The sequence below is a fragment of the Leucopleurus acutus genome (genome assembly GCF_964270905.1).
Source record: "Leucopleurus acutus genome assembly, chromosome: 17".
Taxonomy (NCBI): Eukaryota; Metazoa; Chordata; class Mammalia; order Artiodactyla; family Delphinidae; genus Leucopleurus; species Leucopleurus acutus.
In genome coordinates this window covers 7823377-7843357 of record NC_139159.1, presented here as the reverse complement: position 1 = coordinate 7843357, position 19981 = coordinate 7823377, and positions in this window count along the sequence as shown.

Below are 19981 nucleotides of genomic sequence, written 5' to 3'. Positions count from 1 at the left end.
TCAACTGTTGTACACTTTAAGGTGATTTTATTAGGTAAAAGATTACGTTTATTTTTAAATCAAGGAAGGAACGTAGATCAACCAAACATAGACCTATAATAGATACAGAGGAAAGCGAATTGCTCTTATTGGACTCCAAAATAAACTCAGAAAATTGCAAAACTATGCAAAATATAATTTCTCCTCATTCAGCGCCTGTAGTGCTAAGACTATCATGATACTTCTACTTGAACCAAAGATTAATCAAAACTATTTTGTTATATTACTACTACAACTCTTCAATACCTAAGTTTGATTATCCTAGACTTAATCACTAAAACATTTATTTCCTAACATGAGCAATGATTTTCTAAATATTTGTTACATTTTACTGTCATTGATTGAAATGCCGTGGTTTGGGCTTTCTTTCATCATACATTTGAATGGTCTTTTGAAAGAGGTAAATGTTTCATTCAAGGGATTTACAAATAAACAGCAGAAAGAAGGTTGACACTACAGAAAATTCTGACGTTAAGAAAACAGGAAACACTAAAATCAACTTATACCTTTTTTATAGTCCATTTCATAAACCAAGAATCAGAATTCCGAGGTTAGGTTTACATTTCCATTAAGTTTATGTGTCTCAGTGAAAGCACGTTGGGGATGCTTTGGGGTGTGCTGGGTGCATAGGGGTTAAAGACAGGACACATGTCTGCAAAGAAATCACTAGCAACAGATCATATTAGAGCCCATAAAAGTGGCATAAAAGGGATTATCTCTATCCTTTACAATATACCCCGCTCATTGTCAGATGTGCATATATTTCAAGTCAATTTACGAGCTTAAAAAAAAAATGACATCTACATAAAGTGAAAATATATTAGTTAACCTTTAATTAACAAATAGTATTGAGTCTGAGGAGGTCCCCCTGTGCCCTTGTCTGTTTAACTAGAAAGTGAGGACACCTCCCTTTGAAACATACGAGAAATGGTAAAATAGTACAGCCAAAGCTCAAGGTGGAAACCAACAGCCCTGCAGCCCCTCCCTGGTTTAATCTCCCTCCTCGTCCCATCACGGGTCCGACAGGATGGAGGAGTCTCTAAGCTTTCAGAAGTGGTAACGGTGCAGAGCTAGAGGGGCCTTGGAAAGCGGAAGGCCTCAGGGGCAAACTCCTAGGCGGCTCTGGCCTGCTGGAGTCATAACTCCCCTCCCCCTGCCCCTCCCCCCTCCCTACCCTTTAGCCTCCAATGTTTTCTCTCCATTTGCTTCACTATTGAAGTTTTCCCATTGAGAATAATTTGAATTCACAAGCTTTCCCTTTGAGTATGCAAATTCCTTAGCGAGAGATAAGGGACTCCTGGTCATTCACAGATGAGTGTAAATTAGTTCAATGGGTTGTTTTCCTCCCAACACATAGCTGGGACTAACAAATTTAGAGATTTATTCATTCATTCAACATTGAGTGTCTAAGAAGTTCCAGGCCTTGTTCTAGGTGCTGGAGATACAGTAATGAACAAAACAGAACAATGTTTCTGCCCTCTTGGAGTGTACAGCCTAATCGGTTGGTAGTTTTGATTTAGTGCTGAGAGAAAATGGTAACTTTGGAGTCTGAGCCCTTGGGGAATAGGACAGGCTTGAGTTCATTGTAGCCAGAGGGCAGTGGAAAGGTACAAGGGGCCTGGAGGTGGGCCTAGAAGTGGGTGCTCCCAGAAAGCTGTTGAGAAAAATTGCAGAGACAACTTGGCCTGTTACAAAAAAGGTTTTCTAGGCCCCATGAAATGAATGAAAGCAGTCTCCTCCAAGAACTCAGACTAACGCTAACTGACCTGTAATTTGGCTGCATTACTGCTTAGACAAATAAATATTTGTCTCTGTTTGGAAACATAGTCATAATGTATCAACCTCTAATACCCAAACTTTAGAACACCCTCAGTTTAAAACTATCTGCTTTTCCCTATCTGCTCTTCCAAATCATTAAAATCAGCTTACACAAATCAATTACACTAATTCCAGTGTTGAGGACTTACTTGATGCATTTTTGGAACTCATCTTTTGAAACTGTGTTCAGAACCAATTTGCAAGTCATAGAAAATAACTCTCTTTAGTGCCCAATTTCTTTTTTTCCACTAAAAACTATATTATTCTACTTTATCGTTTACCAAATTTGTGTCCAAATGATTTTGGCAAGCTCCAGACAGTATATTTTGCCTTTAAATGTTGAAGATGGGCTGTCATTGAAAATATATAGAATTTAAATAGTATACATGATAGCTATTCACAAAGTTTTAAAAATTTGACTTGTAATAAATTCTGAGTAAAGTATTTTTAATCCATAAAATTAAGAAAAAGAAAGAAAAGATAGAGAAAAATAAAACTATAGTTATTCAGAGGGCTATAAATGCTGAAGAAAGCACCAAAAAGAGAAATCTGAAAAGCATTTCCTGCATCACTGGAAGGACAGCATAACCTTCCTGGGTGATGTTTTCATGGGGGAAAGAATCCGGCTGGATATGGAAGTTCAGGCTCCATATTCCACTGGTAATGGACCCGGTTTCTACTGCCTTTGCAGACAACTGTCCAGACTGGAAAGGTGAAGATATCAGGTGAAAAGAAAGTCACTAGGGCTACGATCAGGCCACTGCTGGCTCCCAAAGACAGCATGGTTAGCTAAGTTTTAGCAAACATTGAATGCCTACTATATGGCTAACTCTCTCTTAGCCTCGGAGGACACAGTTAGCTCCCTGTTCACACGGAGCTCGTGCTTGGTGGCAGCATAAAGAAGGGAGTGATTCTTGCTGCCGGGACAGCAGAGCAGCCTTCCTAGAAGAAGGGAGGCTTGAGGATTTCCTCAGAACAAAGAGAGCAGGACAGATGACCATGAGGTCCAGTTGTTTCAAAGCCTAGTGAGCACGGGTCATTGCAAGTGGTTCCATACTGAGTGGAACACGGAAGGCGGTTCCTGCTCAGTCTTCTCTGACTGACCCCCCAGGGTGGGTTGGCTGTCCTCTCGTTCACCCATCTCCATCAATACTGGTTTACATTAAATTATAATTCATTCCTGGGACTTCCCTGCCAGTAATTAAGACTCCGTGCTTCAAATGCAGGGGGCATGGGTTTGATCCCTGGTCGGGGAACTATGATCCCACATGGTGCGCAGCACGGCCTAAATCAATCAATCAATCAATCATTCATTCATTCCTGTCTTGTCTTCTCACTGGGTTGTGAGCTACTTGGAGGCAATGGCTATACCTTGTCCTTTGGCATCCCCAGGTGGCCCAGAGCCCTCGCACAAGTGGCAGGGTGGGGAGGTAGTAGATGAGACTGGAGAAGTAGACAGGGCCAAGGAGACGTCTTGACTGCACCCCAAAGGTGCTGGGGGCTCATTGAAGAGTTCAGCAAGAGAGTCACACATCAGATCCTTACTTTGAAAGATCTCTGTGATGGGGCAGACTGTGGGAAACGAGAAGCAGGGAGAGAAGAGAGGAGACACTCATGAGGCAAGAGAAGGGGAGAAATAAAAGAAATTACCCACATCCTGTATTCTTATTATTGTTCAGACTCAAGACATTCCAGGCAAAGCAGCGCTGCACGACCACTTCGCCCTGTGGTGGAGGAAGGGGGCGCTCTGTCTGGAAGGAGCACTGTTGGGGGCCATGGGGGCAGTGGTTCCAACATGACCCTGCCGCCCACCTGGAACGAAGCATTTGCTTCTTCTCCCCTCAGTTACTGGCTCCAACTTCCGTGACTTACCACCAGACTCATCCTAAGTCATGTCGAGCAACACCTAAACTCTCTCATCTCTATTTCTAGACTGACAAATGGAATTCATGGTGCTAACTTAGACAATTATAAGATATTTTTACAAAACATTAAAAGTGGGGAAATACAGTGTTTTATTCATTCAATAGTTATTGAGCACTTGCTGTGCATCACACACTGTGCTGGGTGCTATGAAAATAAAAATAAAGCCACCCCTGCCCTGGAGGAGCTCTCTGAATCTATTAGGGGTGACAGACATTTAAGCCTGTCAGTACAATTAAAATGTGTACAATCGTGGTACTATTGGGTACTGGTTGCTCAGAAGAAGAGGCGCCTCATTTTGCTTCTGCCCAGAGAGGCAGGGGAGGCTTCACAGAGGATATGACATTTAATCTGAGTCTTCAAGGACTCTGCAGATGGCAGGGGTGGGGAGGTACACCAGGCAGGAAAACTGTCTGAGACATCCATGGGGCAGATGGCTAGTGTCGGCGCTGCAAGTAATTTGGCTCGGAACACAGCGTACACAGGGAAAGGGTGGAAAATGAGAATGGAAATAAAAGTAGGGCCAGGTCAGAAAGGGTTTAGTAGCATATGAAGAAATCTTTCCCTTATTCCGTAGGTGATTGTCAGCAGGAAAATGATCAGGACAAATATGGATGTCCTGGCCAAATCTCAGAGCAGGGAGGCAATGAGTAGACGTTGGTGATAGTCAAAGTACAACGTGATGAGGCCCTTGACCAGGGCAGCATTCAAGGTGATGGAGATAAAGCAATAAATGTGAGAGACATTTAGGTGACATACTTGATAAGATTTGGTGAATGACTGATTGTCGATAAGTGGATGAAAGGGAGGAGATGAAGATTCACTTCTAAGTTCCCTCCTTGAGTGACTGGTAAGTACATGCATCATTATCCAAGGTAAGGAATAAGCGGAACGTAGTTTGTGGAAGAACGACACAGTGCTTTGGTGTGTGAATTAGAGGTGCTCTGTGGAATATTTAAATGGGGATGTCCATTAAGTAAGAGATGGGAACTTAGAAGACTGATCTGGTTTAGAAATGTAGGTGTAAGAATTACGAGGTATGAATGGTACTTAAATCCATTGGAATGGATGTTTGGGAAAATATGCAACATTGGAGGAAAGCAGGATGACAACAGGAATCTTTAAAATACCAGGTTTTCTCGGTTGTTTATCATTGTATATCAAACCACCCCAGACCTTAGCGGCTTAAGACAAAAAGGTATTATTTATGTGATGGGTTATCTGGAGTTGGGCTCAGCTGGAAAAACCTGGGGTAGTTGACATTCTCTCTCTCTCTCTCTCTCTCTCCCTCTCTTCACTTGGTCTTTCATCTTTTTTCTTTTTTTTCTTTCATCTTAGTCATCCAGAAAACAAGGAATTTCCTGAGGAGTGTCCCAAGAAGGCAAACCCCACTACACAAGCCTTATCGAGCCTCTGCTGACTTCATGTTTGCTGACGTTCCACTGGCCGAAGCGAGTCACATGGTGCAGCCCAGGCTCAACGCCAAGGGAGCCCAGCGGAGTGATTCACTGGGACCATTACTTATCCATGTAAAACACATGTTACAAGATGGGCAGAAAAAATATTTAAGGGAGACATCAAAAGAGAAGCCATTGGAGAAAACGTATGAAGATTTGTCTGAAAGAAAGAGTAAGACATCAAGGAAGCAGAGTTTCTAGAAGGGAAGGGGCAATAGTGCCAAGTGTCACAGAGAGAACAGGTAGGGAAGGAATAAAAAGTGTTCATGGGGCTTGGTCTTTGTTAACCTTTCCAGTTTCAAGCGTTGAGGGTAAAAACTGAATCGCAGAGGGGAGAGAAAGTGAATGGGCGTTGAGGAAGTGAAGGCAGAAGATGTGGATTCCAGACTCTTTTCTCAGAAAGTTGGTTATGAAATGAAGAAAAGACGGGGTAGGGCTTCCCTGGTGGCGCAGTGGTTGAGAGTCTGCCTGCTGATGCAGGGGACACGGGTTCGTGCCCCAGTCCGGGAGGATCCCACATGCTGCGGAGCAGCTGGGCCCGTGAGCCATGGCCGCTGGGCCTGCACATCCGGAGACTGTGCTCCACAGCGGGAGAGGCCACAACAGTGAGGGGCCTGCATACCGCAAAAAAAAAAAAAAAGATGGGGTAGTATCTAGAGGAGAACTCACATTAAAGAGAGAGTAATAGTTTTTTTGTTTGTTTGTTTTCTTTAAAGATCAGGGTGATATGCATTACTTTAGAGTAAGAGACAGGAGCTGGGATAGGACAGTAAGGGCTACAGGGAGGAACAAGCGTCCAGCTGACGGTTGATGGGAAGAGCAACACCTGTTTTTTTTTAATCAAAGAAAGGCTGGTGAAAATGGCAATAAGTTTGTAGGTTGGGGTAGAGAGAGATGACAGAAAGTTAAGCAAATGCATTTATAATAGCTTCTGTTTTTCTTCTTAATTCAGTGGTTAATCATCTACTGAAATTGAAATGCTCATGAATGGCCAAGAGATCTGAGGCAAGGGTTTAACTTTTGGAACAGTCTCCACGGGGAAGAAAGAAGCTGTGAAAAGAAAGTAAAAGGACCCTCCCTGAGTCCTGAGAGTCCTTGAGTCCTGAGCTGAGACTGCAGAGGCACCAACTTGTTATGCAACTTTCTTACGTGATGTTCCACCCTGGGGAAAAGGAGTATGAATGGAGAATTTCGAGGTTCACTAGTCGTTGTTGTCTGTGGAGACACAGACCCAGGCCACATAACGAGCAGGGTTCCCAGGGACCAGGTAAGATCAGCTTGCATTATTCCCTGGAGTCATGAAGTAGCCACAGTCACGGGTCCTTTGTTTAAATATGGGACATGAGCTGTATATGATTATATTATAATATGATATGCAGAGATTTCTGGCCATCTCAAATCCTCTTTGGGGAAATAAATATGTTAACAAAAACAAAGAAATAACTAAGTATGTCTCTTCTTCCCTTTATTCCCTTAAGTCCCTGGGTGGCTGGTTGGCTCATGTGGTTGGATTCCAGTGTTAACCAGGCCAAGGCCTTGGGTTCTGTTTCTGTTATGGTGATCTCAGCAGTGTCAGTGTCATACAGGGGGACATAATATTATCATTGCAAGTTCTTGGACAATTCTAGGCTGAACTATGTCAAACTCAGAGTTGTGCTTTGATATGTAAAATGAGAACAGGTCATAATTTAAGGTTACCTAATTCCATAACCCATGTGTCAGACCTCATGATACTCCCACATTTAACTCTGGTTTAGGTATTTGCCAAAAATTATTGCTAGCATGTGGTACTCCAGCCCTTTTCCTCCTTGGTCAGAATATTCACAGTAGAAAAAACATTAGATTTGGGTTTTGCAGATCATGCACATATAACCCTCTTTTACAGATGAGGAATCTGAGGCTTGAGAGGTTGCCCTGCTGTGAATGACAAAGGTGGGATCCAAACCCAGGTCTTCTCAACCCCAAAGAGAAATCCAACAACTGCGAAAAGATGCCTTGCCTTTGTCACGATCTGCTGTGAACTGAACTCCTCTACATCCAATTGTGTACACTCTCCTCTGCTCTAAAGGGAGAAAAGTCACATTTGACAGACAAGTCTGCACCCTGATTTTTACAAGATCTTCTTTAGGCTGCAGCTCTGGATAAGACGGACTTGAGAATGATGCAACCAATTATGACGAATGCCTTCTCCTGGGTGGAAACACAAGCTACTCTCTGCTCACTGCTCCACAGAGAAATACGGTAGTCATGTGAACCCGCCCATCCAGTACAGCCCTCAGATTTGTGAGAGGTTGGTTCAGGACCAGCACCTAGTACAGTGCCTGACATAGAGGAGGCACGTGACAACTGTTTACGGAATGAGTGTTGCATTTAAGGTACTAGGATGGACGGATACAGAAAGGCAGGAATCATTAAAAAAAAAAAAATTCTGTGTACTTGAATCTGAAAGGAGAAACATTCTTAATTTTATCTTAATTTGTAATTTAACAGAGTTAACTTCCTCCAAAGTAATTACTTGTTAATATGTTTCTAATGTGTTTCTAATGTGACGGAGCTGCTGTACTGGGGCTTTTCATTTAGAAAGCTAGCAACACTCTGTGTTAACCGTCTCCGACGCGTTCCTCTCAGCAGTTTCTCTGGATGTCATTCCACATGCTGACTTCAGTTCCCAGGCAGAGCTTCCTGGGATCAAAATGGCAGGAGCTGAGTGGACCCAAGGCTGCACACCACCCACCGGGTCCCTGTCCTCCCAGGGCTGTTGTAGGGCCCTCACAAGCCACTGCCCTTGAGTCACTCCTAAGTCACCTGGGTTGAAAGTCACAGAAGTATGGCTACATGTGTTTCACCAACAGCCTACTTCTTTTTTTTTTTTTTTTTTGCGGTACGCGGGCCTCTCACTGTTGTGGCCTCTCCCGTTGCGGAGCACAGGCTCCGGACGCGCAGGCTCAGCGGCCACGGCTCACGGGCCCAGCTGCTCCGCGGCACGTGGGATCTTCCCGGACCGGGGCACGAACCCGTGTCCCCTGCATGGGCAGGCGGACTCTCAACCACTACGCCACCAGGGAAGCCCCAGCCTACTTCTTTATTGCCTCTCTCAGGAAAAGAAAATGTAATATTAGCAGACCTCTCCCACCAAGGGTCAGATAGTCCACGTGAGCTCAGAGTGGGTACAGATCAAGGCAGCGGAACAAAAATGACTACGTTGGGGAAGCAATACCACGTTCTACAATAATATACATTTCCCTTGCCTCATATCTTTTATAAATAGTGGTAAAATATATATCATATCATTTGAACCAGTTTTAAGTGTGCAAGCCAGGGGCATTAAGTACATTCACAATGTTATGCAGCTATCAGCTCCATCCATCTCTAGAACCTTTTCATCACCCCAAACAGAAACTCTGTCCCCACTAAATATTAACTCCCCATTCTCCCCTTCCTGGTAACTTCCATTCCACCCTCTGTCCCCATCAACTGGCCAAGTCCAGGTGCCTCATGTAAGTGGACTTATATCTGTCCTTTTGTGTCTGGCTTACTTCGCTTAGCACGTTTTCAAAGTTCATCCATGTTGTAGCTTGTGTTAGAATTTCCTTGCTTTTTAAGACTGAATAATATTGCATTGTATATATAGACACACTTTTTTAAAATTTTATTTTTTTATACAGCAGGTTCTTATTAGTTGCCTATTTTATACATATTAGTGTATACATGTCAATCCCAATCTCCCAATTCATCCCACCACTGCCGCCCCCGCCCTGCCATTTTCCCCCTTTGGTGTCCATAGGTTTGTTCTCTACATCTGTGTCTCTATTTCTGCCCTGCAATCCGGTTCATCTGTACCATCTTTCTAGGTTCCACATATATGCGTTAATATACGATATTTGTTTTTCTCTTTCTGACTTGCTTCACTCTGCATGACAGTCTCTAGATTCATCCACGTCTCTACAAATGACCCAACTGCATTCCTTTTTATGGCTGAGTAATATTCCATTGTATATATGTGCCACATCCTCTTTAACCATTCATCTGTCAATGGGCATCTAGGTTGCTTCCATGACCTGGCTATTGTAAACAGTGCTGCAGTGAACATTGGGGTGCATGTTAGACACACTTTCTTTATCCATTCCTCTGTCGATGGAAACTTGGACTGTTTCCACCTTGTAGCTGTTATGCATAACGCATCTATGAAGATGGGCGTAGCCTCATCTTTTTTTAAGACAAAGACCCCTCCAGCGGAGGTCCTGGCACTTTGTAACTCCTCCTTGCCTGAGAGCGCTTCAAGCCAGTTCCTTCACCCACTGACTGGTGAAGGCCTCACCCGCCATGAGCAGAACAGAGACTGGCTCCCAAGTGCACTGCCGCGCTCTCTCCTTGGGGTGCTTCTCTTGGTCCTGCAGATTCCCTGCTCCTGACTCTGGACGTGGGGCCTTGGCAGGATCCAGTGCCTCTCTGGAAGCCCCGCCACAGGCTCAGGCCCCCTCAGCCCCATCTTCATCAGCTGAGACCTAGTATATCTCAAGGTCAAGCCTAAACCATGGCAAATGCCAGTGAAAGATGGACGTGGTTGAGTGGCCAGTGCTATAAGACTTTCCCAAGTTACTCCTAAAACATTTGTATAAAGTAGAATTACTTTCTGCTTGACTATTTACTGATAAAAGTTGACAATCAGTTATTTATTAAGCTTTTCCTGTGTGGAAGGTACCATACTCTGGATCTGTGGAGGACTATACTAATGTGGTTATGTCCCTTCCATTGCCCTCCGAAAGAGTACATTTAATCAGAGAGGTATGGGCCATGATGGCGTAACTAATCAAATAAATTAGGGTTTATCTTTACTATAGAAGCTGCACAGGTATTAGAAAGAATGAGGTAGATATGTATGTACCGATGTGCTATAATCTCCAAGCTATATTGTTGTATGAAAAAAAAAAAAGTCTAGGGACCTCCCTGGCCGTCCAGTGGTTACGACTCTGCACTTCCACTGCAGGGGCCGAGGGTTCGATCCCTGGTCAGGGAACTAAGATCCCTCAAGCCATGTGGCGTCACCAGAAAGAAAGAGTCTAGATGCAGAAGAGTGTATACGGTATGTTCACAGCCGCGGAAAAGTGCACAGAAGGATTTATAAGTGCACACATATATACATATATGTACCTATATGTGTGCATATATGTACATTCGTGTGTGTGTTTATAAATTCATAGGTGTGTCTGGAATGATACACAAAGGACTAGCAATAGCCGTTGTCTCTGAGGCAATTGTGGATGGCAAATACCTTTTTCCTGTGCAACTGTCTTGTACTGTTTGAATTTTCCACGGTGTGCACAAGTTGCCTTCAAATTTAAAAAAAAAATGTTTATAAAACTAACAATAAAAGAGAGTGCATGGGAAGTAGTAAATGAGTAGTGTACAAACAACACGAAAGGCTCTCAGAGGAAGGAAAGCTTGCTCTAGGCTGCAGCAGTCAGGACGGTTCATGGGGGAGGAGAGGACATTTGAACTGAGGTATCTGGGGTGGGTGGGCTTTGGGGAGAGGGGGATGCTGGTGGGACAGTAGGATGGGGCAGCATTCCAATCAGAAGGCACAGAATAAGCAAACTTGGAGTCGTATGAGGTAAATCAATTGACCTTTGCCTGGGTGGAGGAATGTAGTAGCATTTTATTTACTTAAGGTACACACAGACTCATTTCAAAATGCATTTTAAGAAGCTTATACGATAATTAACAGCACAAAATTATTAAAGTAGAAATAGAACCTGAACTCAAAACCTCGGAGAAAATATAAAATTCCTAACCAAAAAAATGTACCGGTTACTAAGCTTTGCAACTGTACAATATCTGAGCCTCCTGATGGCCAGGGTAAAAAGTGAAAGTATAAATCCATAGCTTTTCCTATGGATAGAAGGATGTCATACCAGCTCTTTGAAAACCAGTTCTTTCTGCCGAATTTTACAAGAAAGTGTCACATGGGAATTCTCATGGAAGGTAGTAAGTTGTGTCCCCTGGCAGAAGCCGTGTCAGCAGGGTCATGTTCAAGAGCGTCTTGGTTGAAAGTCACCCAGGATGCAGAGGGTCACTGACTTACCTCAACTAAGTTCTGGGAAGGGTGGATAGATACCGTGTCTACTAGAGAATTTTCCCTGAATGTTCCCTCTCCCGGCTGGGAGTTCTTTGTGTTGTTGGGTGTTTGTGTGTTTGGCTTGTAATTAGAGCCAGAGGGCGGGTTTACATGAGGGCAGAGCCTAAGTGGCTGGCAATCTGTATTACTGGTTGACGGCCAGGCACATGTTTTGGGACCAGACAGACACAAGTGTGAACACCCTACCAGGAAAGCCGAAAAAGCTAGCAAGCGCGGTTTTGCCAGGGTGACAGGCAACTTTGCCTTCCCCCGAGGGCCATAGGTGTCCCTTGAGACAAATCCAGGATTATCCTCAGAAAGAAGCTTTGCATTATTCCACTGCTTGAGTCAGTGTTTGTTTGACTCTCCAATATTCAACACTAAAAGAAGATGTCAGGTATGACCTTGGTCCAGTGGCAGTTTACAAAGTGGAACTGGGGAAAAGAGAGACTGGTGGGGGGAGGGTATTGCAATATTTTTAAAGCCTTTATGAGGGCAATGGGTGTGAGAATCAAGGGGCAAGGATGCTAACACTCTATAGAGAGAGAACTGGAGGGTCTTTGTGACTGAATATGGGAGCCAAGGGAAAGTGGAGGGCGGCCCCGAGACTAGGAGCCAAGCCATTTAAAAGGACAACAGAAATGGCCGAAACAGAGGCCGCGTCGAGAGGCAAAGCCTGTGCGGGGGAAGATAAATTTGTTTTTAGATGTGCTGATTTTGAGATGATGGCCAAATACCAGTTAGCTGGAGATAAAGGGATGAAGCTGGACACAGACTTGGAAGCCATCTAAATAAATGAGATTCCTGATGGAGCTATATCATTTCCCCTTTGAAATCATCTTGCCAAAAAAATGGACTTGAATCAGCTCACACCTCTAGATCTGACTATAGTTTACTGGAAATTTGGGTGGGTGGAGGGGACCAACGTGATAAACAACCCCATGGGGATGTGATCAGCAAAATCCAGAATGTGGATTTTGAGCACCAATGAGCTGGTGTTTTCTACAAATAAACTTCGGGGGCGAGGTGGTGCGGCGGAATAAAAAAGGGGAATCAAATGATTAAGGGTGGTTTAAAGAGTACAATGTGTGGACCTTGTTTGGATCCTGATCTGAACAAAGCAACTCTTTAAAACATTTATGAGACAACTGAGGAAATATGACCTGATTGGATATTCGCTGATATTAAGGGATTCTTTTTCATTTTTAGACATATTAATGTTTTTGTGGTTAAGGCTTTTTTTAAAGGGTCCTTATATTAAAAATATATGTATACTGGAATCTTTACAGATGAACTGATATGATTCTGAGATTTGCTTCAAAATAATCCAGTGGTGGGGCATGAGGAATGGCGGGGTACAGATGAAACAAGCATGGCTATACGTGGATGACTGTTGGACTTGGGTGATGGTGCCTGGGGGCAGGGGAGGGGGTCACTACACAGTTCTCTCTAGCTCTCTGTGTGTTTAACCGTTCCATAATAAAGAGGTTAAGGATAAATGAATAAAAGAGAGTGTTCACTCCATGAAAGAACACTGCTTTGTAAAAGTAAATGTCTATAGACAGGGAGCAGGTAGTCCAGAACAGAAAGTCCTAGGAAAGTTTCATATTTAAGGTGAAATCAGGAAATGAGGAACAACAGGTGGAATAGAAGCAGTGTGCTGTCCTGGTTTGGAATTCAGCAAACAGTTTGAGTTTAGCTCTAACTCTTACTAGCTTTGTCATCATGAGCACATTGTTGACCTCTGTACACCGACAAGCCTCGGTTTCCTTATCTGTAAAGTGGGGATAAGAATTGCATCTCCCTCACAGAGTCAGTACTCTGTGGGTTAAAGGAAATGATGTATATAAGGCACCTTACCTTCTGCCTGACGCAAAATAAGTGCTCATGAAACAGTAGCTGTTAGCACTGATGTTGTATTGCTTATCAGAGTGGTCATAAAAAGGTAAGAAAAGAACCAGAGTATGTAGTGTGATGGGAGGCAAGAGGAAATTTTGATGGAAGGACAATGACCTTAGTGTCGTGTTCTAATCCAGGAATCTGGTGCCTTCATCGGATGAGGTAATTTGGAGGTCGCTGATGACCACAGAGATGTGGTGTGTGCCACCCGGTGACAAGGAATCGAGTTAGGAGCGGTGATGAAACACCGGGAGCAGTGGATACCGTGTATTGCCTTATTCGGCGCTGAGAGAAAGGAAAGGGATAGAGCAACACAGACAAAAGTGCCCTTCCTCAAAGTATAGGAGCTCTCGCGAGTCTGCAGGAGAGGAAGAAGCCCACGGGGAGGGAGGATGGGGAATGCTGAGCCTGGAGCAGTGGCCTCAGCTGCAGAGAAGAGGAGGAGGGCCAGCCCTGCCATGACTAGGGACTCAGGGTAGGTGATTTACAGTGAGTTAGGTTTGGAGGATAAAAACAGGACAAAGCCAAATCAGGGTTTCTGAGGACGCTGGAAGGGACTGGGAGGGAGGAAAAATAAGGGAAGGAAAAAAGATCAGATGGAGAAAGGAGAAGGTTGGAATGAGAGTGAAAGAGAGACTAGGTGAGTGAAGGGCTTGCCATGTGGGCTGGTGTCTGAGGCTACAAGGCTGGTTACAAGCAAGAGCAGGTTTGTAGTGCAGACTGGGGTCCCCTGCAAGCAACATCTGCAGCCTGTCCAGTGGCAGAGATCGTGGCCACTGATGACACCACCTCTTGGGCGATTGGAGCAGGGCGTCTACAGTGGCCCGTGGAGGAGCAGAGACCTCCAGCTTCCCGGGGTGGAACTGCAGGTGCTCAAGGATGGGAAGGGCTAGGAACATGCCCCAGAGAGCCTAGCCAGGGAGAAATAGGACAAAGCCAAGCTGGCCCATGAGACTCAGGGGCTAGACAAGATGTGTTAAAACATGACATCCTGGGCTTCCCTGGTGGCGCAGTGGTTGGGAGTCCGCCTGCCGATGCGGGGGACACGGGTTCGTGCCCCGGTCCGGGAAGATCCCACATGCCGCAGAGCGGCTGGGCCCGTGAGCCACGGCCGCTGGGCCTGCGCGTCCGGAGCCTGTGCTCCGCAATGGGAAAGGCCACAACAGTGAGAGGCCTGCGTACCGCAAAAAAACAAAAACATAAACAAAACATGACATCCTGCCTTTGTTCCTACTGAGCCCTTTCTCTACTGACACCCCTCACCTCCACCCCCCTCTCCCCCCACCTCTGAGCCTCATCCTAAGGACACAGTGATAGCACTTGTTTCTTTCATTGCCTGGTAACAGAAGAAAACCTGGAAATTTAGGGGTTTGCTTAATGGGAAAACCCCTGAGTCTAAATGTCATGGCTGGGGACTTCCCTGGCAGTCCAGTGGTTAAGAATCTGCCTTCCAAAGCAGGGGACACAGGTTCGATCCCTGGTTGAGGAACTAAGATCCCACATGCCGCGGGGCAACTAAGTCCTGCATTGGAAGGCGGATTCTTTACCACTGGACCACCAGGGAAGTCCCTGGCCGAACCTAATTCTAATTGGTATACCAAGTATTAAGATTAACTAGTCTCTGGTTAAAAAAAAAGATAACATAAAAGGTAATGACAATATTTATAAGAAGAGAATAAAATTATAGAAATAAAATTATAAGCCAAATTATCATCAGTTAGAACAAACCTATAACAATGTGTTCTTAAAAGTATATTCAGCGACTTATTCAACAATTGTATTGTGTTGGGCCCTGTGTCAGACTGGGAGGATGCCATTATGAAGATGTCATGGTCCCTGCCCTCATGAATCTCACATCTGGGGAAGCTGTAACACAAGTATGATGGGAGGAAGAAGCAGAGAGGGCTGTGGGCACACACGCTTCTCCTGCAGCACTAGGGAGGGGCCAGCACCTGCTTTCTTGGAGATGAGGTCCAGCTGAGCCCTGAGGAACGCATAGGAGTTTGTTAGACAAAGAAGAGGGAAGGAACAGCATGCCAGGCAGTGGGATCTGCTGGTGCGGACACTTGCAGCAGAGGGAGCATAGCACTTTTGCAAGGCTGCAAAAAGAGCGGTTACAAATGAGGTTTGTTCCTGCAGAACTAGGCTGGGACATGAGCAAACAGGGCCCCATGACATGCATTAGCAGAGGCCTCGAGTGAAATGGAATGAGACTTAAAGAGAGGGCAGTTTTACAGAGTGTAAGAGGAAGTCATCAACAGACTTGCAGGGAAGTCCTGATGGACTTTACTTTGGGCTCGACTGGGGTTGCAGACCATCAGCTGATGTGCACCGGTCCCAGTGCACACAAGTGTGGACACCTCCCAAGAGGCGGACTGGGTGCTTGGGGAGAGAGAGGCTGACGGGTGGGGTCTCCATGAGGTCATGGGAAAGGATGGAGGCTGTGGATACAGGCTACACATGGAAGCACCTGAGAAGCAGGGTGGCTGCAAGCAACGTCCTCAGTGGACGCGGGAGAGCCAGACTCAAGTCTGGAGTGATGGCTCTGCAGGGTGGCGGAGGCCACAGTTCAGGGTTCTGCTTGGGAAGAGCTGTGGCAACGCCGATACCAGGTCAGGTCCAGGAGAGACCTGTACATTGAGGAAGAGTGAGCAGCTTTCCCTGGAGAGGGATACCTAGGGGGTCTTGTCATGCGGGCAAAGACTGAGGCTGGGTCAAAACTCAAACAGCCACACAGAAAAGTCAGGTGCAAGGCACCAGGCAGACCAAACAAACAGGTTCTCAGCCACTTTCCCAATGCACACATCCAGATTTGTTTGTTTAAAATTTTTTTGTGGTAAAATATACACAAGATAAAACATATGATTCTAACCATTTTTAAGTGTACAGTTGAGTGACATTAATTATACTCACAGCGCTGTGCAACGATCACCACTGTCCATCTCCAGAACCTTTTCATCACCTTGAACTAAAACTCCGTACCCATTAAGCAGTAACTCCTCTCCCTCTCCGCCCCTGGTAACCTCTGTTCTACGTTCTGCCTCTAGGAATTTGACTGCGTACTTCATGAAAGTGGGATCATACAGTATTTGTTCTTTAGAGCCTGGCTTATTTCGCTCAGCATAACGTCTTCAAGTGGTAGCATGGGTCAGAATTTCCTTCCGTTTTAAGGCTGAATAATATTCCATTGTATGTAGAGACCACGTTTTGTTCATCCATTCACCCATGGACATTTGCGTTGTTTACACCTTTTGGGAGCTGCCATGTCTTTTTACCACCAGTGACAGAAGGTTAATTACAATAAAAAAAGTTGGGAGAGAAGTGAGCAGGGAGAGGGAGAAACCCAGAGCAGAATCGGAACGTAATCTACTCTCTCCTTTTTACACATGTGGAAATTGAAGTCTGTAGCAGGTCTGAATGGCTCAAAGTCACAAAGAACTCAGGTCTTCTGACCTTCAGGCTGCTTTTTCTTCTAGTGTCACGTTTACCGTGAAGCTAGTGTGAATCTAGCTGAATCCCACGACAGTCAAGGACCATGGGTAGCACCAGATGCAGAGATCTGGAAGCCTAAGAACAGAGGCTGGAACCCCAAGGCACCATGTCACACCTGCACAGAAATGGAGCTGGAGGGACAGCCCCGGGCAAAACTATCAACGTGCTTTTGGGTCCCCTCTCTATGGGTCATCCATCCTTCCTTTCTACCTGGGCTGTTCACGTGCTCTCACATGCCCATCTTGTTCCCTTTCTTGGTCTCAGCAGGATAAGAACCATCTCTGCTGAGCAGGTAACAGATTAGTTAGGTGTTAGCTTCTAGTGCCAGCTACACCCCTCGCAGGGAGATTTCTATTTTAACGGGCAAGTTTAGAAAATGGACGATGTTAGGACCCAAGAGAATGAGGGTAGAAGGGCAGAGGGTGAGAGTGTTGTATTCAGGCAGGAGTCACCTCCTCTGCTTGCTGGTGGGGTTGGTTAGAGGCAGTGGGAAGTTGCCCATCCAGCCTCCTTCCCAGGCAAAGAGTGTAGGCTCACTCACAAACGTCTAGGTCTTTGTTTCTTTTCTTTCTCAGAATTCTTCCTTGAGACAAAATGCATTTTGTATTTATTTTACCATCCACATCGTGTACACTATAGCTTTCTGCACGTAAGTTCTCAGTCAAACCAGGGGAGGATGATTCACCGCTGGCCAAATATTTCAAACTTGGGTGAAGGAGTCAAGGATAATAGAAGTGCTTCTTTTGCCACTTTGCTACTTTATCCTCCGGATTTATCATGCGTCAATAATAACAAACAAATACTGTCATCAAAGAATATCTTCCTTTTTTAGCCTTTGACAGTGAGCACTGAATAAGATATACTTCATTAAATATTTGCCTTATTTTTCTTTATCCATTCTTTTTTTTTTTGGCGGTACGCGGGCCTCTCACTGTTGTGGCCTCTCCCGTTGTGGAGCACAGGCTCCGGACGCGCAGGCTCAGCGGCCATGGCTCACGGGCCCAGCTGCTCCGCGGCATGTGGGATCTTCCTGGACCCGGGCACGAACCCGCGTCCCCTGCATCGGCAGGTGGACTCTCAACCACTGCGCCACCAGGGAAGCCCCTCTTTATCCGTTCTTATCAGTTTCACACACATATCACCTTGCTCTTGCATTCTACACAGAGCATAACAAAATGTAGACTGTACCAGAATGCTCTGTACCCTTACTACAATGATTATTTTATATACAGTGTCCCAACTGTCTCTAATACCAGCTATTAGCCATTAACAAATGCAAGTATGTATGAACCCTCCTTAGGGAGTCAGAGTTTATGAAAAAGTAATTTATTTCCTTCTTAGATTTATATATATATATATATATACATAAAATACAATTTTACGATTTCCATGAAAACTAAATGTCTCCAATTCCAAAGCAGAATGTGTAGGACAGTACCAGTAACTACGACTTATCCAGTGTTTCAAGGCTGGCAGGATGCATTATCCGCACTTGATCCTCACATATGCAGTGGTTAAGATGATAAATAGTTGCCCAATTTATAAATGTGGAAAGTAGGTCTCAGACATAACTTGCAGAAGGTATAAAGCTATCTGACTTAGACCTGAGTCTTTTAATTCCAAATCCCACCCTCTTTCCACTCTGCTGGTCATCACTATCTGCATATCTCGACTAGCCGATGGTTTATTTTCAATACCCAATTAACTTGAAATCTCTGCTAAAACCAACAGATGTAGCAATTGGCAATCTTAGATCTCATCTTCAACGTGTGTTTCTCTCAAGTGGTCACCTAATCAGGTTTGACATGCTTAAATAAGGCAGAAATGTATGTCATTGCAGATATGCTCTTTTTATTTTATTTTTTTTTTACTTCTTTTTAGGCTGCGCAGCTTGTGGGATCCTAGTTCCCTGTCCAGGGATCGAACCTGCACCTTCTGCAATGAAAGCACGGAGTCCTAACCACTGGGATGCCATGGAATTCCTGATATGCTCTTAAATTAGCTTTTTTTTTTTTTTTTTTCGGTACGCAGGCCTCTCACTGTTGTGGCCTCTCCTGTTGCGGAGTACAGGCTCCGGACGCGCAGGCTCAGCGGCCATGGCTCACAGGCCCAGCCGCTCCGTGGCATGTGGGATCTTCCCGGACCTGGTCATGAACCCGTGTCCCCTGCATCGGCAGGCGGACTCTCAACACTGCGCCACCAGGGAAGCCCAAAAGTAGCTATTTTTAAACAAAAATAGAGCTACCACATGACCCTGCAATCCCACTGCTGGGCATATATCTGGAGAACAACATGGTCTGAAAGGATACATGCACCCCAATGTTCATTACAGCACTGTTTACAATAGCCAAGACGTGGAAGCAACCTAAATGTCCATCGACAGAGGAATGGATAAAGAAGATGAAGAAACTGAAGAAACTAGGGTCAAGACAGGAAAGATGCAGATGTAGAGAATGGATGTGAGGACATGGGGAGGGGGAAGGGTAAGCTGGGACGAAGTAAGAGAGTGGCATGGACATATATACACTACCAAATGTAAAATAGCTAGCTAGTGGGAAGCAGCCACATAGCACAGGGAGATCAGCTCGGTGCTTTGTGACCACCTAGAGGGGTGGGATAGGGATGGTGGGAGGAAGACGCAAGAGGGAGGAGATATGGGGATATATGTGTATGTATAGCTGATTCACTATGTTATAAAGCAGAAACTAACACACCATTGTAAAGCAATTATACTCCAATAAAGATGTTAAAAAAAACGATGTGTTACATATATACAGTGGAATATTATTCAGCCATAAAAAAGAATGAAATAATGCCATTTGCAGCAACATGAATGGACCTAGAGATTGTCATACTGAACGAAGTAAGTCAGACAGACAGAGAGGGATATCGTATGATATTGCTTGAATCTAAAAAGAAATGACACAAATGAACATATTTATGGGGCAGAAACGGACTCACATACTTGGAGAATGATCTTGTGGTTGTGGAGTGGAGGAAGGGTGGAGGGAAGGGATAGTTGGGGAGTTTGGGATTGGCATGTACACACAGCTATATTTAGAAAGGATGACCAATGGGGACCTACTGCATAGTACAGGGAACTCTGCTCAATGTTATGTGGCAGCCTGGATGGGAGGGGAGTCTGGGGGAGAATGGATACATGTATATGTATGGCTGAGTCACTTTGTTGTGCACCTGAAACTATCACAACATTGTTAATCGGCTATACTCCAATATA